At 36.5% G+C, this 17,314-nt stretch overlaps 2 long non-coding RNA genes across 2 annotated transcripts in view; one reads left to right on the top strand and one right to left on the bottom strand.

The window, feature by feature from the left end:
* Positions 1-11,574, top strand: part of LOC141540537 (uncharacterized) — a 75,302-nt gene extending 63,728 nt beyond the window's left edge. Inside the window, exon 4 of the long non-coding RNA XR_012481576.1 lies at positions 11,428-11,574. This is a non-coding gene — a long non-coding RNA (uncharacterized LOC141540537). The remainder of the gene's footprint in view (positions 1-11,427) is intronic.
* LOC141540538 (uncharacterized) overlaps positions 1-16,923 on the bottom strand; it is a 146,132-nt gene extending 129,209 nt beyond the window's left edge. The window contains exon 1 of the long non-coding RNA XR_012481577.1: positions 16,837-16,923. This is a non-coding gene — a long non-coding RNA (uncharacterized LOC141540538). The remainder of the gene's footprint in view (positions 1-16,836) is intronic.
* Positions 16,924-17,314: the final 391 nt, after the last annotated feature.

Raw genomic sequence — 17,314 nt, 5'->3', positions numbered from 1 at the left:
GTACACTGTAGGGTAAGTGAGATAGAAGGCCACCATGCTAATATTTATCATAGTCACAGAGTGAGACAAATGACTCATCCAGCATTAGTGCTGTCCAGACTCAGGTGCAGCTTATTGAAGATAGAAACTGAACACATGTCTCTATGCACGAAAGTTTGAGGGAAATCCCCCATGCTCATATCTCAGGATCACCTCTGCTGACTTCATCAGATACATTTCTTGTCTTCTCTTCACAATGGCTACATCCCCCTCTCCTCCCACCCACCCAGCATAGTGGACTCATTTCAGATATTGAACAATGTAAACTGGCCTCTGTCAATAACAGTGAAACCTGTAGGATCCTCTAGTCTTTTGCTTCACTTCTATTGATCCTATAAGTCTCAGAGAAGTTCATCCTTGCTTTATAAAGAATGATTAAAACAAAGATCCATGCAGAAAGATCATGAAGTCACTAAAGAGACTCAGAAACCAAAAACTATTTGACTTTATGGAAAGAGTCACAGTCAGTGAAATCCAGAATTGGAAGATACTTCTAAGACTACATAATCCAATTTAACACAGGAGCAATACAACATTCCCAGCAAATAGTCATTCAGGATTTGGCTTGAAGGTCTCTTGCTGCAGAGAGTCCACCAAGCTCTCAAAACAGTCCATTTTGCCTTTTTTTTGGATAACTGTAGTTGTTAGTTAATAAACATTTATCAAGTACCCTGTATGTGCCAGGTACTGAAGTAAGTGCAAGGGATTCAAAGAAAAGCAAAACTTAATATATGTTCACAAGAAATTCACAGTCTAATGGAAAAAGATGAGATAATTAAAAGCTGAAAGGTAGAAAGAACAGAAAGTACCTGGTCAGCCAGGAGGGAAATGAGATGACTGCTTTGAGGGGTCTCCTTAAATGGAGGATTTGAGAGGAGTTCTCCATTGTCCACTTTCCACTCCTCTCCAATCAGAGGGAGGGAGGAACCACAGTGGGGTGGAGGTACCTTAGGAAGTTTTTTCTGTACATGAAGCCTAAATGTGCCTCTTTGCAAGTTTCAAACACTGCTTTCATGTTCTGCCTCCTGGGGCCAAATAGAACAAATTGAATCTTTCTTTCAAATGACAATCCTTCAAATACTGGAATACAGTTATTATACGTTTCTTACCCAGACCAAACATCCCAAGCTCCCTCAAATAATTCTCATATGATAAACTCAAAGGCTTTCACCATTATAGTCATGTTCCTCTGGATACTGTCCAGCTGAGCAATGTCCTTCATCAAATGTGCCACTTAGATTTAGTTTGACTTGAAGAGAATACAGAGGGATTCTTGCCTCCTTATTCCTGGAAGCTCCCCCTCTCTTAATGCAGCCTAAGACTGCATTAGTTTTCTTGGCTGACATTTTGTACTGCTGACTCCTATTAAGCTTCCAATCCCTTAATATTCCCAGTTATTTGTTCAGACAAATTTCTGTCTAGCCATAGTCACACACCATGCCCACACTCTCATTTTGTGCTTGTGAAATTGATTTTTTGATCCTGAGAGTAAGACTTTGCATTCATCCCCATCAAATTGTACCTTATTCCATTTGACTCAGATGTTCCTCATGCTGGCAAGTCCATTGCTATTCCCGGCAAAGTCCCTTTGCTAGAGGCAATTTAGTGATAGGATGATGATAGAGAACTGGACTTATAGGCAGGAACATCTGACTGGGGAATTCTTCCTCAAAATTTACTTGTTGTGTGAGTCTAGCAAGTCACCTAACCCCTCTCTGCTTCAGCTTCTTCATCCATAAAATAAGGATAATAATAGCACCTACATCCCAGGGTTGTTGTGAGGATCAAATGAGATAACATATAATGTTTGGGGAAAGTGCTAAAAGAATACTAGCTAATACTAGCTATTTTTATTATTTTGGGGCAAGAAAACATGCTGCTATCACCATAGTGGCCCTTTCTGAGTCCCAACTTTCCTCAGTCCCTATGGGAGAATAGCCTGATTCCTCTCTCAACTCAATTATGCTATCATGTTCTGTTCCCCCTCATTTTTTGCCCCAGATGAAAAAATCTGAAGTTTCAGCTATAGCATGAAGCCTCTGGAAAAATCCCAAGAGTAAAAATGTATTTCAAAGTTCCAAGTGTTCAATTCAATATGTCCCTTAGTAAAAAGATGATTATTTTTCTGCCTGAATTAACATCATTAACAATCAGTTGTTGATAAATTTTGGAAAGGAAAAGTTTTGCAAAGGCCTTCCCTCCAAGGAAGCAAGGGATAGCAAAGAGGTGTCTATTTATAGGTGCTATATGTGGTACTTCTCAATTGTCTTATTCCCAAATGCATCTATAATTTCCCCAGTCCCATTTCACTAGTTTTATGTACTAGCACAACTGTTGTGGCTGTGGATAAAGAAACTGCAAGGAACTTTAGATTTCCTATCTAGAGATCTCAACTAGATAGCACAATGATCAGGATACTGGGTTTGGAGTCAGGAAGAATTATCTCCTGAGTTCAAAATCTGGCCTCAGACACTTACTAGCTGTATGACCTTGGGCAAGTCACTTCACCCTAAATTTGCCTCAGTTTCTCAGGAAATGACAAACCATTCCAATATCTTTGCCTAGAAAATCCCGAAGGGGGCCACAAAGAATCGGGCAAGTCTCAAAAGGTCAAACAATAACAAAAGAATTTCAAATCTTTAGTCCGGTCTGCACAGCTTTCCATCTTCTTCCTTTTAGCATTTCCTTAGGTGTTGCCTCCTTCCATTGGAATCTAAGCTGATTAAGGTTGGAGATTGTCTTGCATGATTTTATTTGCATTTCCAGGGCTTACTTAGCACAGTGAACATTAAGTCAACAAGCACTTATTAATCATTTATCTTGTGCTAGGCACGGTATTAAGCATTGGAAATAAAGAAAGGCAAAAAAACAGCCCCTGTTCTCAAAAAAACTCATAGACTATGGCACACAGTAGATTGCTAATAAATGTTTTATCTATTTACTTATCATCTATATATCTTTCTCTCTAGCTATTTACCTAAATATCTGTCTAGCTAGCTAGCTGCTTATCTCTCTATTTATCTAATCATCTATATATGTGTATATGTATGTATGGGTGGGTGTGCTTATGGGCAGATTTAGAGATCTCTCTCTCCCAAATGGAAATAAAGATTATTTGTGCCATACCTGTGGTAAAGCATTACTAACTCATATTGGTATGATCAGCCATAGTCAGGACACATTGTCCATTGATCCTGATATCTTGATGTTATTTTGGTTTTCTTCAAACATGAAGGATGAATAATCTGTATTCCTATCTGACTACCTATCTACCAAACTATTTATATCTATCTTCCTATCTATAGATCTACTTACTCTGCATCCAAGGCAATCTCTAGTTATTCTGATCTATGTCTTGTCATTGAACCCACCTGGTACAGCATACCATCATTTAAATCCAACTCACTTACATGCCAATAATGAAGATCAAACACCAGCAACTTATTATACCTACCTATATGTGTACATATCTATTTAACTAATTCCTCTATTCTCTTCCACAAATTGATTAAAATAGGGACAGGAACAGGAACTGGTCAATGATGTCATTCCTTATAAGCATGGAATGATGCCATCCCCACTTAGATATGTACAGATATTCTGAAAATTCAGTCATATCAACAAGCATTTATTTAGTACCTATTTTGTGATAGTACTAGAAATACAAAAAAAAAAAAAAAAAAAAAAGGTGGGGGAAGGGAGGGGGCAGGCAAAAAACAGTCCCTGCCCTCAAGAAGCTCATAATCTAATGGGAGAGACAATATGTAAAAGCCTTGGTACAAAATATATATATATATATATTTTACATATATGACAAATGGAGATAATCTCAGTGGGAAAACACAAGCATTAAGCATAAATTACTTTTAGTCCTCTAAATGAGTGGTAAAAGGGAAACTTTCTTATTGGCTGTGGAACTGGAACTTGGGTGCATTCAAAAGACACTAGACAATCAATTTGAGATTCTAGCTATAGTTTGTTTTGGCTTGGCTAGTTTTGCAGAATGGATACAAGCTTCTAGAGACCTTTGGAAGGAGAGGAAGTGAGAGAGATTTTCTCTCACTCAAAACTGTCATGAAGTTGAGAACCCTGGACCCTTCTATTGTTTCTGTCATTATTTCCTTTCTTTCCAGAAGGGTGAAGAAGGTTGGAGATAATTTTGAAATTCAAAAAAGTAAGTCATTAGAAGTCTAAGAACTGGAATCTATGAAGGAATTTGCCAGAATCCATTTAGTGAGAAACAATATCCAGAGCAGCGTGTTCAACCTTATCCAACAATAGCAGAGATATCAATCTGCCATTAATCCATTGGCCAAGCTACATTTGGGAGTGAACTTGATGGGGCATATGCAATGTAGAACTGGATTAATTCTAAAGGCATTCTTCTCAGAGACAATGTGGCATAATAGAGAACATACTCTCCCAACAATGGAAGGAGATGTTTGTATTTTCTTGCTATATCTTTGAAGTGCTTTGTAAAAGCTAATTTGATGTTAATTGGTTAAATGAAACATTATAAACTTCTTGAAGACAGGTATTGTCTTTTGCCTCTTTGGTCTCTCTAACATTTGGCCCAATGCCTGCCACATAAAAGGTGTTTAATATACACTTATCATGTTTATTTATTGAGCAATTAGAACTGCAACACATTTACTGAATAGAGAAAACACTTTACAATGGATGATGATCCTAAAGCATTAAAGAGCAATCACTTCCTGGTATCAGGGGTACCCTAAAATTCTAAGGGAAAGCTGTAATCAGTCTGAATCTAGGAGAATGATTACCAGGGGCTTCACACTTTTTTTTCAGAGCCTTCTGCTTTTATATATATATATATATATATATGTATGTATGTATGTATATATGCATATATACATATTTATGTATATTTCAAATAGGATAAAAACTTCTCAATGTATAACTCTTAGGAAACAGGCTGATCAACATAAAGCATTTCAATATGCACATATTTATAGAATCTCTGAATTGGAATGTATTTACCCTGCCTACTACTTTTTTAATAGATTTTTTTTCAACAAGATCCTCTCTTCTTCTTTAGAGTGGGTGGCACCTTAAAAAAAAAAAAAAAAGAGGTCAGGAACAAGTAGATCTGTAATACGAGAGCTTATTATATTAATATTCCTTTGAAGCAATACAAAAAGTAATGGTTAACCACACTCTAATATATACAAATCACACTAGAGAAACCCAAGTAGACCAAAAAGGACTAATACAGAACAGCTTGGAATTGAGAAAATCTGACTTCGAATCTTGTTTTTGACACCAGTCTGGAGAATTCATCCCAACTTCATCAGGCCATCATATCAAGCAGTAACCTGAGAAAAGTTCTGATGTCAGGAGAGCTTTGAAGTATGGGGCTTGTCTAAAATTGTGAGACTTTATAGAGGAAATAGCCTTGAGGTAATATTCAACTACCAAGTCAACAACTGCACCTACTATGTGCTTTTGCTGCTGTCAAGTTGCTTCGATCAAATCCAATTCTTTGTGATCCTATTTGGGATTTTCTTGGCAAAGATACTGGAACTAGTTTGCCATTTCCTTCTGCATATGAGGGAACTGAGGCAAACAGAATTAAGTGACTTTTACAGGATCACACAGCTAAATAATGTCTGAAATCATATGTGAATTCAGATCTTCTTGATTCTAAGTTCAGTATTTTATCTGATGTGCCACGTAGCTGCTCTATTATGTGCTAGGGATACAAATACAGAAATAAGCCAGTCTATGTCTTCAAAAAGTTTATATTTCTGTGGAAGGAAGAGGGTAAGAGTAGAGAAAGTGAGATTACTGAAGGGAGGATAGGGCATAAAATCCAAACTTGATTTTATAATTTATCTTATAGCTGCTTCTAAAGTGCTTGTGTTGGCTGTTGAGACCTTGTTTCTGTTCCTAGCATTGTCACTATTAATGTGACTTTGAGCAAGTTAATTAGCTTCTACTTATCTGAATTTTGAGGACTAGGGGTTAAAATGGGGATAAGAAGCAGAAAGACATAGTGGATAGAATATAAGTCTAAGTCCAAGTCTTCCGGCCTCTGTCATATTGGTTTTGTGATTTTGGACAACTCCCTACACCTCTCAGTCCCCCCAGGCTAAGACTACCAGTGAAGAGCACTTGTAATCTGTGATAGAAAGTAATCACCATAATATGAAATTCCCTATATATTATATTTTGCTGTATTTCAAGAAAAAATAACCAATAATATCTATCCTACTACTCATCATGATGACTGAAAGTCTTTAATAAGACTCATTCCTGGGGTCTTTTGTCTTCAAAAATTCCTTCTTTTTCTTTAATATATTAATATATATGATTTCATCAGTATAGAAATGTTCTATCTACTGGTACATACACCAAATCCTCCATACCTTGTTAGATGGCTTCATGAATTTCAGTAGTTAAAAAAATTCTTCATGTAATGGCCAACATTCAAGTGATCAACCTCTCTGGAATAGGCTTACATTCTCCTGGTAGCATAGATATGGAAAAACCTTTTGGATCTTGTGTTTTGTAGGCATTGCTTTCAATAACCATCTTATTCAATAACACAATGAATCACTAGAATATTTATTACTGAGGGAAGGATCTCTTAGTAAGATCCATGTATATTTTTATCAATTAGCACTAAAAGACAAATAATGACAACTAAGACAAAGGTACTGGGGAATCAGATATACAAGGAGGTCAGAAATTGCCAAAAGCAGGAGGAAAAACACTTCAGAAATCATAAACTTAGGGTTGAAAAAAATCTCAGAGGTTATAAACCCCTAATTTTACAGATGAGGAAATTGAGCTTTTGGTTAAGCGATTTGCCTAAATCACTAATGTAGCAAGTGTCATTAATGAATTTTAAATATTAGTCCTCTGACAACATTGTCTACTCTGTATCATGTATCACTGTACCATACTGAAGAGGAAAGGCTTTAAATATATAAAATATCCCTTCACAATTCTGCTCAGAAGATTATAAAGGAAGGAAAGAGACCCACATGTGGCAATGTTTGTGGCAATCCTTTTTGGGTTTGTTTGCTTGCTAGCTTGTGTTTTTTTAGTAAAGCTTTTTATTTACAAAACTTATGCATGGGTAATTTTTCAACATTGATCCCTGAAAAACCTTTCCCCTAACCCCTCCTCTAGCTGACAGATAGTCTAATACATGTTAAATATGTTAATAATAATTTATACAGTTATCTTGCTGCACAAGAAAAATCAGATCAAGAAGAAAGAAAAAAAAAATTAAGAAAGAAAACAAAAAGCAAACAAACAACAACAGAGAGAGTGAGAATGCTATGTTGTGTTCCATACTCAGTTCCCATGGTCCTCTCTTGGGATGTAAATGTCTCTCTTCATCACTGAACAAGTGGCACTTGTTTGAATCATCTCATTGTTAAAGAGAGCCACGTCCATCAGAATTGATGGTTGTATAATCTTGTTGGGCATCCCTTTTTGTAATGGCAAGAAATTGGAAACTAAATGGATGTCCATAAGTTGGCGAATGGCTGAAAAAATGATGGTATATGAATGTTATGGAATATTATTGCTCTATAAGAAACAACCAGCAGAATGATTTCAGAGAGACCTACATGAACTGATGCTGAGTGAAATGAGTAGGACCAGATCATTATATACAGCAACAGCAACAGCAAGTTACACAATGATCAATTCTGATGGACATGACTCTCTTTAAAAATGAAATGGTTCAGGCCAGTTCCAATAATCTTGTAATGAAAAGAGCCATCTGTGCCCAGAAAGAGGACAATAGGAGCTGAATATGGACCAAAACATAGTATTTTCACTTGCATTTTATTTTCTTTCTCATTTTTTTCCTTTTTGATCTGATTTTTTTTTTGTGTAGCATGATATTTGTGAAAATATGTAAAGAAGAATTGCACATGTTTGACATATTTTGAATCACTTACAGTCTGGGGGAGAGAAGGGGAGGAAGGGAGGGAAAAATTATAACACAAGTTTTTGAAAGGGTGAAGTTGAAAATTATTCATGTATATATTTTGAAAATAAAAAGCTTCAATTTAAAAAAAAAAAAAAACACAATTGTCTCAGAAACAGCCTTGGGGAAAATATCTGCAAGCCCCAGAGAAATGCTTTGCAATTTTGTGAAGTCAAATATGTGCATATTTGGAGAGAAGTGCCCTGGTATGGATCAGTGGCACCTAGAAGCACCATAGTCCTGAGACTAGTGGGAACCATCTTCCAGTGGGATTTTTGCCATCTGGCCACTGCAAGGATGGTTGCTTTAATAACTTTACGGGAAAAACAGTAAAGGTTGGAGTGGAAGGGAAGGGACTAAGAGCTCTATCTGCAGAGCCAACCCACAAGAGAGATGGAAATGGATGCTGTGAGATTTCAGCAAAAGGAAAAACATGCAGGATTCTCTGCAGTAGGCATAGGCAAGGTCAGGCATCAGAGCTAGACGGGTCCAGTGGGAAGGAGGTGGAGAAAAAGAAATGAAGTATGGAGATGTTAGAACAGAAAAGGGGGGGAGATAAGAGGGAGGGCTGGATTTAGCATCTGGAAAATTACTGCAGTCTCACAGCTTTTGAGATTCAAAGTCGGGGATGAGTCACCAGCCGGTTGCCTAGGCAACAGCTATTTTCTTTCTGCTCTTGATCAATTTCATCTGCACAAATGTCCCATGAAACCATGAGCTGTAAAGATAATACACCAGAGTCACAGAAACTCCTGCCAGACGATGTTTGAATTTCAAGTGGAAAAGGATCCAAGGACTACATGTTCCTTAGCAAGAAATGGACACACACACACACACACACACAGAGTAATTTTTCCTTGATTCAGAGCAAGTCCAAGATGTGAGTGGTATACTGAAATGGTACTTACAGATGCCTCTACATCAATTGTAAATTCTCTTTGTGTTGGTCTCATCTCATAAATGTGGAATAAAGCCTGCAAACACTCATTTATTTCCACTTCTCAAAAATGACATAAAATCATAGGTTTATAAACTTTTTTTTTTTAAATGGAAGAGAATTTAGAAGGTCCCATCAATCTCCTTCTTGACAGAGTAAATATGCATGGTAAGTCCAGCCAGTGGTGATACTCAGTGTCGTCAGGCTCATGTTGTGTAGTGATTCCCTCTATCCTATGGGGTAGAGTAATTTTGCTGTATCTATCCTAGACCTTTTCATAACACAATAGCCCAAGGCCCATGCTCAAAGTTCATAGAAACATAGAATCCTAAATGTAGAGGTAGAATAATCTTCAGAATCCTTCCAGACCAACTTCATCATTTTGCAGATAAGAAAACCGAGGTACAGAGAGGTGAAATAACTTACCCCAAATCACACAAGTAAGAAGCCACAGAAGTAAGACTTAGACCTAGATCCTCTCTCTCAAAAGCCAACGTTCTTTTACCATAGCATGCCCACATACATACAATGAACCCATAAACCCAGGCACTGAGGCAAAGTACCTTGCTGTAGCACAATGGAAAATATTCACTCTGGATCAGAGGACTTAGGATCCATTCCTTCTGACACCTTTTGTGATGCACTTGTGTGAGTGTTTGGGAGAAATTTGTGTTCCTTACACCAAGGTTACCTTTTCAGCAATCCAAATATCCATATAAAAAAGGTTGATGACTTACACACACACACACATATTCACACACACACTGTGTAACCTTGGTGTAAGGAACACAAATTTCTCCCAATCAGTATTTCTTACCCAAATGATCTGTTGTTCTGCCCATTTGAGCAACCCAAATGCCCATATAGGAAAGGGACAATGCCTTTCAGATATCTGGGAACATTAAACCTATCCAACAGAAATAGAACTTCTCATAGAATGTGAGAGGTGGGAGACATCTTAAAAAACCATCTTAGGGTCATAGCTCATAACTTTCAGGAAGAATATTAGAAGCCCATCTACTCCAATGCCCCTATTTTAAATAGCAAAAAAACTAAGACTCAAGAAGGTCATTCATACAAACTAAAAAGGTAGCAAGTATCAGAGGCAAAAGAAATTAGTGATGACAACTGAGACTTTGTTGGGCTTTGAGAAAAGATGTGGGAGATGGGGTTCTTTGCTCTAGCTCTAGCTGGAATTTTCCATTCCTGAATTTAGGTACTACATTCAGTTTAATAACAAATGACTCTCTCTGGGCCAATTGATTTTAAACAATGTTTCCAAATGTTTACAAACCAAGTGAAAGGATTTGATACACTTTCAAATCCAGACTTCCTCAACAAATTACATAGTCAGAGTGACAAGTATTTGTTATTTTGTTAAAATTATATTCATCACAACATTTGGAATAAAGAATCTTATAAAATAAGAGCCAGAAGGAGCATTAGACATTGCTAGACCAACCCCCTCATTTTATAGACTGTCAGGGGTAGATAAGACCCTAGAAATCCATCTAGTCCAATATATAACTGCACAAGACTCCATTCTGTCTTAAAAATTCTCTACTCAGGAGGACCCCACTGTGATTTCAGACAATACATTTCACTTTGGTATAGCTCCAACAGCTTGGATATTTTCCTTTATTTACTGTTCAAAGCCATTTTTATAAAACTTCTACCCATTGTTTTTAGTTGTTCTGTGAATCAGAAGTTTAATCCCTTTTCTCTGTGAATCAAAGTTCTGTGTGTGAATCTAAGTTCTGTGAATCAAAAGTTTAATCCCTTTTCTCCAAGACAACCCTTCAAAGACTTGAATACACCTATTTTATCTCTTTCACCTGAAATCCCAATAGCCAAACTATCTCTCTTCCTTTCTCTGCCAGCATGACTTCAAAGCCTGCTGCCATTTTATCTGACTCTGAGAACCCTAGTTTACAAATGTCCTCCCTAAAAGATGCCACCCTGAATTAAACAATTATCCCCAATGACATCTTTCCAAGTCAGAGAACCTCAGGACTGTCATCTCTCTAGTTCTATACACTGGGTCTCTGTTATTATATTATTGTTAAATTAAATTAGATTCTTTTGAGCCAAAAAACCCACTGCTAAACATATTCTCAATGAAATCAAAGATAAAAAGTCTCATATATACCATAATATTTATAGCAGCATTTTTTTTTTTGCAGTAGCAAGGAAACACAGCAGATGCCCAATAATTAAGGAATAACTAAGCAAATTTTGATACATAAATTAAAAAGTTACTTCTTCACCATAAGAAACAATGCACAGAAAAGCATAGGAAGACATAGGTATTGACTCAAAATAAACAGAAACATGGAAATAATGTGTGCAACAATTATAATAGTGCAATCAGAAAGAGCAAAATAAAACTGTTTAAAAAAAGCTATAATGATCAAGATTAGCTCCTCCCCTCCAGAAAAAAAAAAAAAGAGATGAAAATAACATGTCTCTCCTTTCTTTGCAGAGATGGAACTTTGTACAAGTCATCAGGCTCCATTGTTATGTTAAGTTTGCTGAACTCCCTTTTCCCCCTTTCTTTTTTTGTTCTTTATCACTAGTGATGACTGGGCAGGGGAAGAATATATTTAGAAATAAAGGTGAAAACAAAAGATTTTTTTAAAAGATTAAATTGGATTTTTTTCCAGCAACCATATCAAACTATTCATTTATTTTGAACTTACAGGTCACTAAAACCCCCAGCTCATAACTGTTATCTAGCCATCCTATTTTTGTAAAGGTAACTTTTTGAATGCAAGTGTAGTACTTTCCATTTATTATTAAATTTCACCTTAACAAATTCATCATATTGATCTTTATTTGTGGCTCCCTTATCTCAGATACTGATGTTCTACTAACCATTTTTTTTCCTACCCTTTCCAGTACAAAGATTATTTTCCTTTGCAGAGAAAATAGAAGCAAAGTAAAATTCTTCCTTCTTTCCATTAGCAACTCTCATTTTCCCAGTCATCCAAAGCAGTAGCCCTAACCCTTCTTTAATATTCTTTCCTTCCAATTTTCCCCTTAAAACAAACAAATCTCTTTGTATAGAAATATATCCTGAATAATGGAAGAGAGATGGGGTAAAGAAAAAAACAACATTGTTGGGGAGAGGATGAGAAGAAAGACACCACTAGACAGAACCCCATGGTAGGCTAATCCAAAAGGAATCCAGCAAAGATGAGATATGGGCAGATTTATAGGGGAAATTTAATCTCCAGTGTTTGACATCATAACTTGGCTTTCTGATTTGGTACAATAAAATGGGGTTACCCAAGACTTTCACAGGAGTGGAACTATAAGGCTGAGCTGATCCCACCAGTATCTTCTCCTGCTTGCCTCAGAGAGTATAATAATCAATATGTCAGGTTTCCTCTGTCAATCTCACATAGTTCCCCAAGACCTCATTAGTTTTGTGAATAAGTTTTCAACTAGCATAATCTGTGAACATTTTACTACAGTCTACATGTCTATCATATTCTTTCTACAATTACTAGGGAAGAAGTCAAAGATGTGTTTTAATCAGTAAGCATCAGGATGTTGAATGAATAAAAGAGCAATAACATAGGTCATATAGGGTGAGACCTTTTCAGGTGTAAATGAAGCATTTCACAGTTTAGGAGTGAAGCTTTGAACAGCTCAGTTGCTTATAAAAAAGGCAGGAGAGATGATGCTTTTGATTCTGGGGCAGAGGATCTCATTTTTACTCCTTCCCTCTCAACTCATTTGCACAGAGCATAGGATTCCACAGAATTTTGGTACTGTAGGTTTTTTTTTTTTAAATAACAGGTGGTCACCATAGGTTAGTTTGGCATCTTTCATCAAGGGAACTTAACTCTGAACCAGGAAGAGTTGTGCAGTAGAAGATATAACTTTCTTGTCACCTTGACCTGTCTAGTAGACACCAATTGATCAGGATCTTTGTCTTGTAGAATTAATCTGAAGTATGTTTTTATCTTTTTTTTTTTCTATCCCTAAGATTTAGCATAGTGCCTGGCTGTAAGGACTTAATAAACGCTTGGTGATTCAAGCATGAAAATTTAAGTGGAAAAATGCTCTGTACAACCAGATGTAGTTTATATATATATATATACATATATATGTATATATATATGTATTTTATTTAGTTGTATCTGACACTTTGTCATCTCATTGGAGGTTTTCTTGGCAGATACTGAAGTGGTTTGCCAACTCATTTTCCTGCTGAGGAAACTGAGGCCAGATTTGAATTGCCAAAGAATAGTTTTCCTGACTCCAGGTCTAGCATTCGCCACCCAGCTGCCCAGTTTTCATATTATTATTAGAATAACTGGACTGTGAGTCAGGTCATTTCTAACCTTGGCTCTGTTCCAACTACTATAGCTGTATAATTGTTGACAAGTCATTTAACCTTTACATGCCTCAATTTACCTATCTGATTTTATTTTTGTTTTTTAGAGGCAATTAGGCCCAAATGACTTGCTCAGGTGACATAGCTAGTAAGTGTCTGAGGTCAAATTTGAAGTCAGGTGTTCCTGACTCTAGGACTAGTATGGTATCCACTGTGTTACTTAACTGTTCACTTAAAATTCTCTAAGCAAAATCAGCCTAGGAGATATAGAAAATCCTCATGAATAATATTTTAAAAACACAGACAAAAAATTTCCAATGTGAAAGAAAAGGAGCTTATCAGCCTACTGAGCTTGTTAAAAGACAAACAGAAGATAGAGACAAGAGTTGGTAGTAGAGGATGAATATGAAACTATGTCAGACTCTTGTAGGAATAACATCAGCAGGGCTAAAGCTGAGATTGAGGTAGGATTGGCTAGAAACCTAAATATATTTCTCCCTGTTGTAGCTAATTCCTTTAGGTGGCTAAACTCATCTATGGATTTAACCTGCCAATCAATGGCATACTTCAACTTCATGCCATATTCCCTTTCCCTTGGTTAATTGTGAGTTCCACTAAGGAACTTGTTTTTTCCCCTTGTTAATTGTTTAAAAAAAAACCTTTCCTAGTTAACTATATGCTCTCCCAAATCTATTTCATATTTACCACTCCTGTTAGCTATTTTATCTCTTCATTTTGTCTATAACTTCTCATAAATAAAGGTACCTTGTAGCAAGGAAAATACCCTTGTGAATTTGTCACATGTGTCTTGTGCCTTGCAACTCATATTTAACTACAGATTGTTACCTCAACCCCATTATTTAGTGCCAGATCTCATCATCTGGTGCCAGCTTTCATCAAAACTGATCAGTTACTTATGGCATCAGAAATTTAGAACTGGGAAAAAAACTTATTGTTCAGTTCTGTCTAACTCATTGTAATGCCTTTGGAGTTTTTTTTTTTTTGGGGGGGGGAGCAAAGATTCTGGAGTGACATGCCATTTCCTTCTGCAGATCATTTTACAGATGAGGAAACTGAAGTGAAAAAGGGTTAAGTGACCTGCACAGAGTCACAGAGCTAATAAGTGTTAGGTCAGATTTGAATCAGGAAAATGAGTCTTTCTGACTCCAGTCCTGACACTTTAACTACTTCACCACCAGATGCCCCTGGAAGAGAATTTAGAGATCATCTAACCCAACCCCATCATTTTATAGATGAAGACACAATAATTTGATAAGTGACTTACTTGGTCACACAGCTAGCAAATGGAAGGCCTAGTTTTCAACTAAAAATCCTTTGACTCCAGAACCACTAGACTACATGGGCTCCTATCTTTAATTAGATGGCTCAGTGGATAGAACTCTGGGCTTGGAGTGAGGAAGCCCTGACTTCAAATCTAGCCTCAGGCACTTACTTGTGTGAATATAGGCAATCATTTTATCCTCTATCTGCCTCAGTTTCTCCAATACCCCCTCACAAGGAGTTGTTATGAGAATTGAATGAGATTATATATTAAACAGTACCTAGCACATAGTAAGCACTTTAAAAGTACTATTTTCCTTCCCAATTAACTAAATAGACATACGTATACCTTGCTTTGTATAATGGGGCCATATTTGCTCAATTGATTAAATTAATATTTTGTTGATGGAATCATATTTCCTGATTGATTTTGATTATTGTTTCTGCAATGTATAATACAATATAATGTAATAATAAAACAATCATAATCTCTTAAGAATGCAGGAAAACTTTTTTTTAAATGCTCATATTCACATACTCCCACTGGATCTCTCTTTTAATTTATTTAGATGCATGATTCAATGATGCACATAGTAGCCCAATCCATACCTGCCCATACTCTCCAATTTCCATCCCTCTCCTCCCAGAAGTTTCTCACAAGGATACAAATAAAGTATCTTCCCCCCCACACCCCTTGCTCTGTTGGCCCTTCTGTTTTTGCTCATTTTCCTAACAACTTTCACTCTAATTCTTCTTCAAAGTTCCTGACTTGTTAAAAAAAAAAAAATTGCAACCTACTCACCCTGAGTATGTCTCTATGCTGTGATTATCATCTTTAATTACCCAGAGACTACATTGTTCCTTGACTTGTCTCCACAAAACACCACCACTAAATGTTGATATTAAAAAGTTGTTCCTTTGTTTCTGAGAGACGTTTGAGGTCATTAAAGGAGCTTTGCAATTTCCTGAAAGCAATCTGACTTACTCTTTTCTTCTTGTTTAATTCTGATACCAATTCATTGTCTATTTGTACTGTCTGTCCGGATAGATTTAGGTTTAGATAAAAAACAAAATACAAATATGTGATGTAGAGAGAGACAGATAGACAAAGACAGACAGAGACAGAGACAGAGAGAGGGAGGAAGGGGGAGAAAGAGGAGAAGGAGGAAGAGATGGAGGAAGAAACAGAGACAGAACAGAAAGAGAAGAGAGACAGAAAGGGAAAGAGATAGAGAAAGAGAGAGAGATAGAGAGGTAAGGGAGGAATTGGAGAGAGATATAGAAATTGAGATGGAGATAATATATATTAATAGATAAGCTTTCATAGAACTGTGTCACCATTTGAAAAAATAACATTCTTCATTCCTTTGACTTTTTTTGTGTGGATAATAAGGATAAAATCTTTGAGTAACAGGTCTCTTCTAGGAGGCCTTGGGATGTCTGAGGCCAGTATAATTTGTTTCACTAGTAGGGAAAAACTTCATATCTATAAGAAACACATCTTTAATTTGGACTATAAATCTCATATTATAATGGAAAAGACTTTCAGAGAGCATATATATCTCCTCATCTTATATCCCGCTTGATAGATAAAATCAGAAGACTATTTATGTTGTCCTATCAGTCAAAGAACCAAGCATTTTTAAGCCAGTCTCTCTTTCTTAGATCAAAAATAGAGGAACTTCACTCTACTGAATCTCAGTGAGCTGTCCTTGGTTTTGGTTCTTCAAGGCCCTGCTCTCTGCCAGTAGATATGAAAAAATTTATCTATGCTATTAAGTTTGATCAGTCTCTACTAACTGATCATTCTTCCTCAGTAACATATCTGGAAAGCAAGCCTTTGAGTATTCTTCACATCACTCCTTTAATAATAATCCTACATATGAAAATCTAATATCATTTTAAAGGACTTTCACAATTATGTAGAATTTTAGAGGTGGAAAGGACCTTAGAGAGCAATCGTTTAATCCTTCATTTTACAGAAGAGGAGAATCAGATCAGGAAATAAAATTACTTACCCTGGGTCCCATAGCTAATTAGTTGAGCTGAATCAGCTAGATTTTAGGTCTCTTAGGTTCAGTGCTTCATCCACTACACTCATTTGAGAGGCAAGGGACAGATCTGATTTCATCCATTTAGAGATTTCCCAAAATTATTCCTCCCTTATGATCTTAGTTGCTCAGAAAATCTAAAAATTAATTTTCTTTTCTACCCACAAACCTTCCTTACTACTTTCCCCCACAACCTCAAGGATGATGACCTTACCTTAGACTTTACAAAGAAAATTTGTTATTGTTCATTGTTTCAGACTATTTGTGATCCCATTTGGGGTTTTCTTGGCAGATACTGGAGAGGTTTGCCATTTCTTTCTCCAGCCATTTTATAGAGGGCAGATTTGAAGTCATGATGTTTATTTGCTATGTGGCCTTACTCAAGTCAATTAGCCTTGTTTGCCTGTTTCCTCATCTGAAACGTAAGTTGGAGAAGGAAACAGCAAATCATTCTAGTATCTGCCAAGAAATCCCCCAAAAAATGAGATCACAAAAAGTTGGACACAACCAAAACATTTCAACATTACCTATGGGATCAAATATAAATTTCTCTCTCTAGCATTTAAAACCCTTTACAACCTGGACCCACCTATCTTTTCAGTCTCATTACATACTACTTACCTTCAAGTACACTTTGGTTCAGTAAAATTAATCTTACTGTTCCTTATACACAGCTATCTCTCATCTCTGTA

Source organism: Sminthopsis crassicaudata, chromosome 4, assembly GCF_048593235.1.
Source record: "Sminthopsis crassicaudata isolate SCR6 chromosome 4, ASM4859323v1, whole genome shotgun sequence".
NCBI lineage: Eukaryota > Metazoa > Chordata > Mammalia > Dasyuromorphia > Dasyuridae > Sminthopsis > Sminthopsis crassicaudata.
The sequence above is the reverse complement of the archived record's forward strand: the minus strand, read 5'-3'. Positions and strand labels throughout refer to the sequence as shown.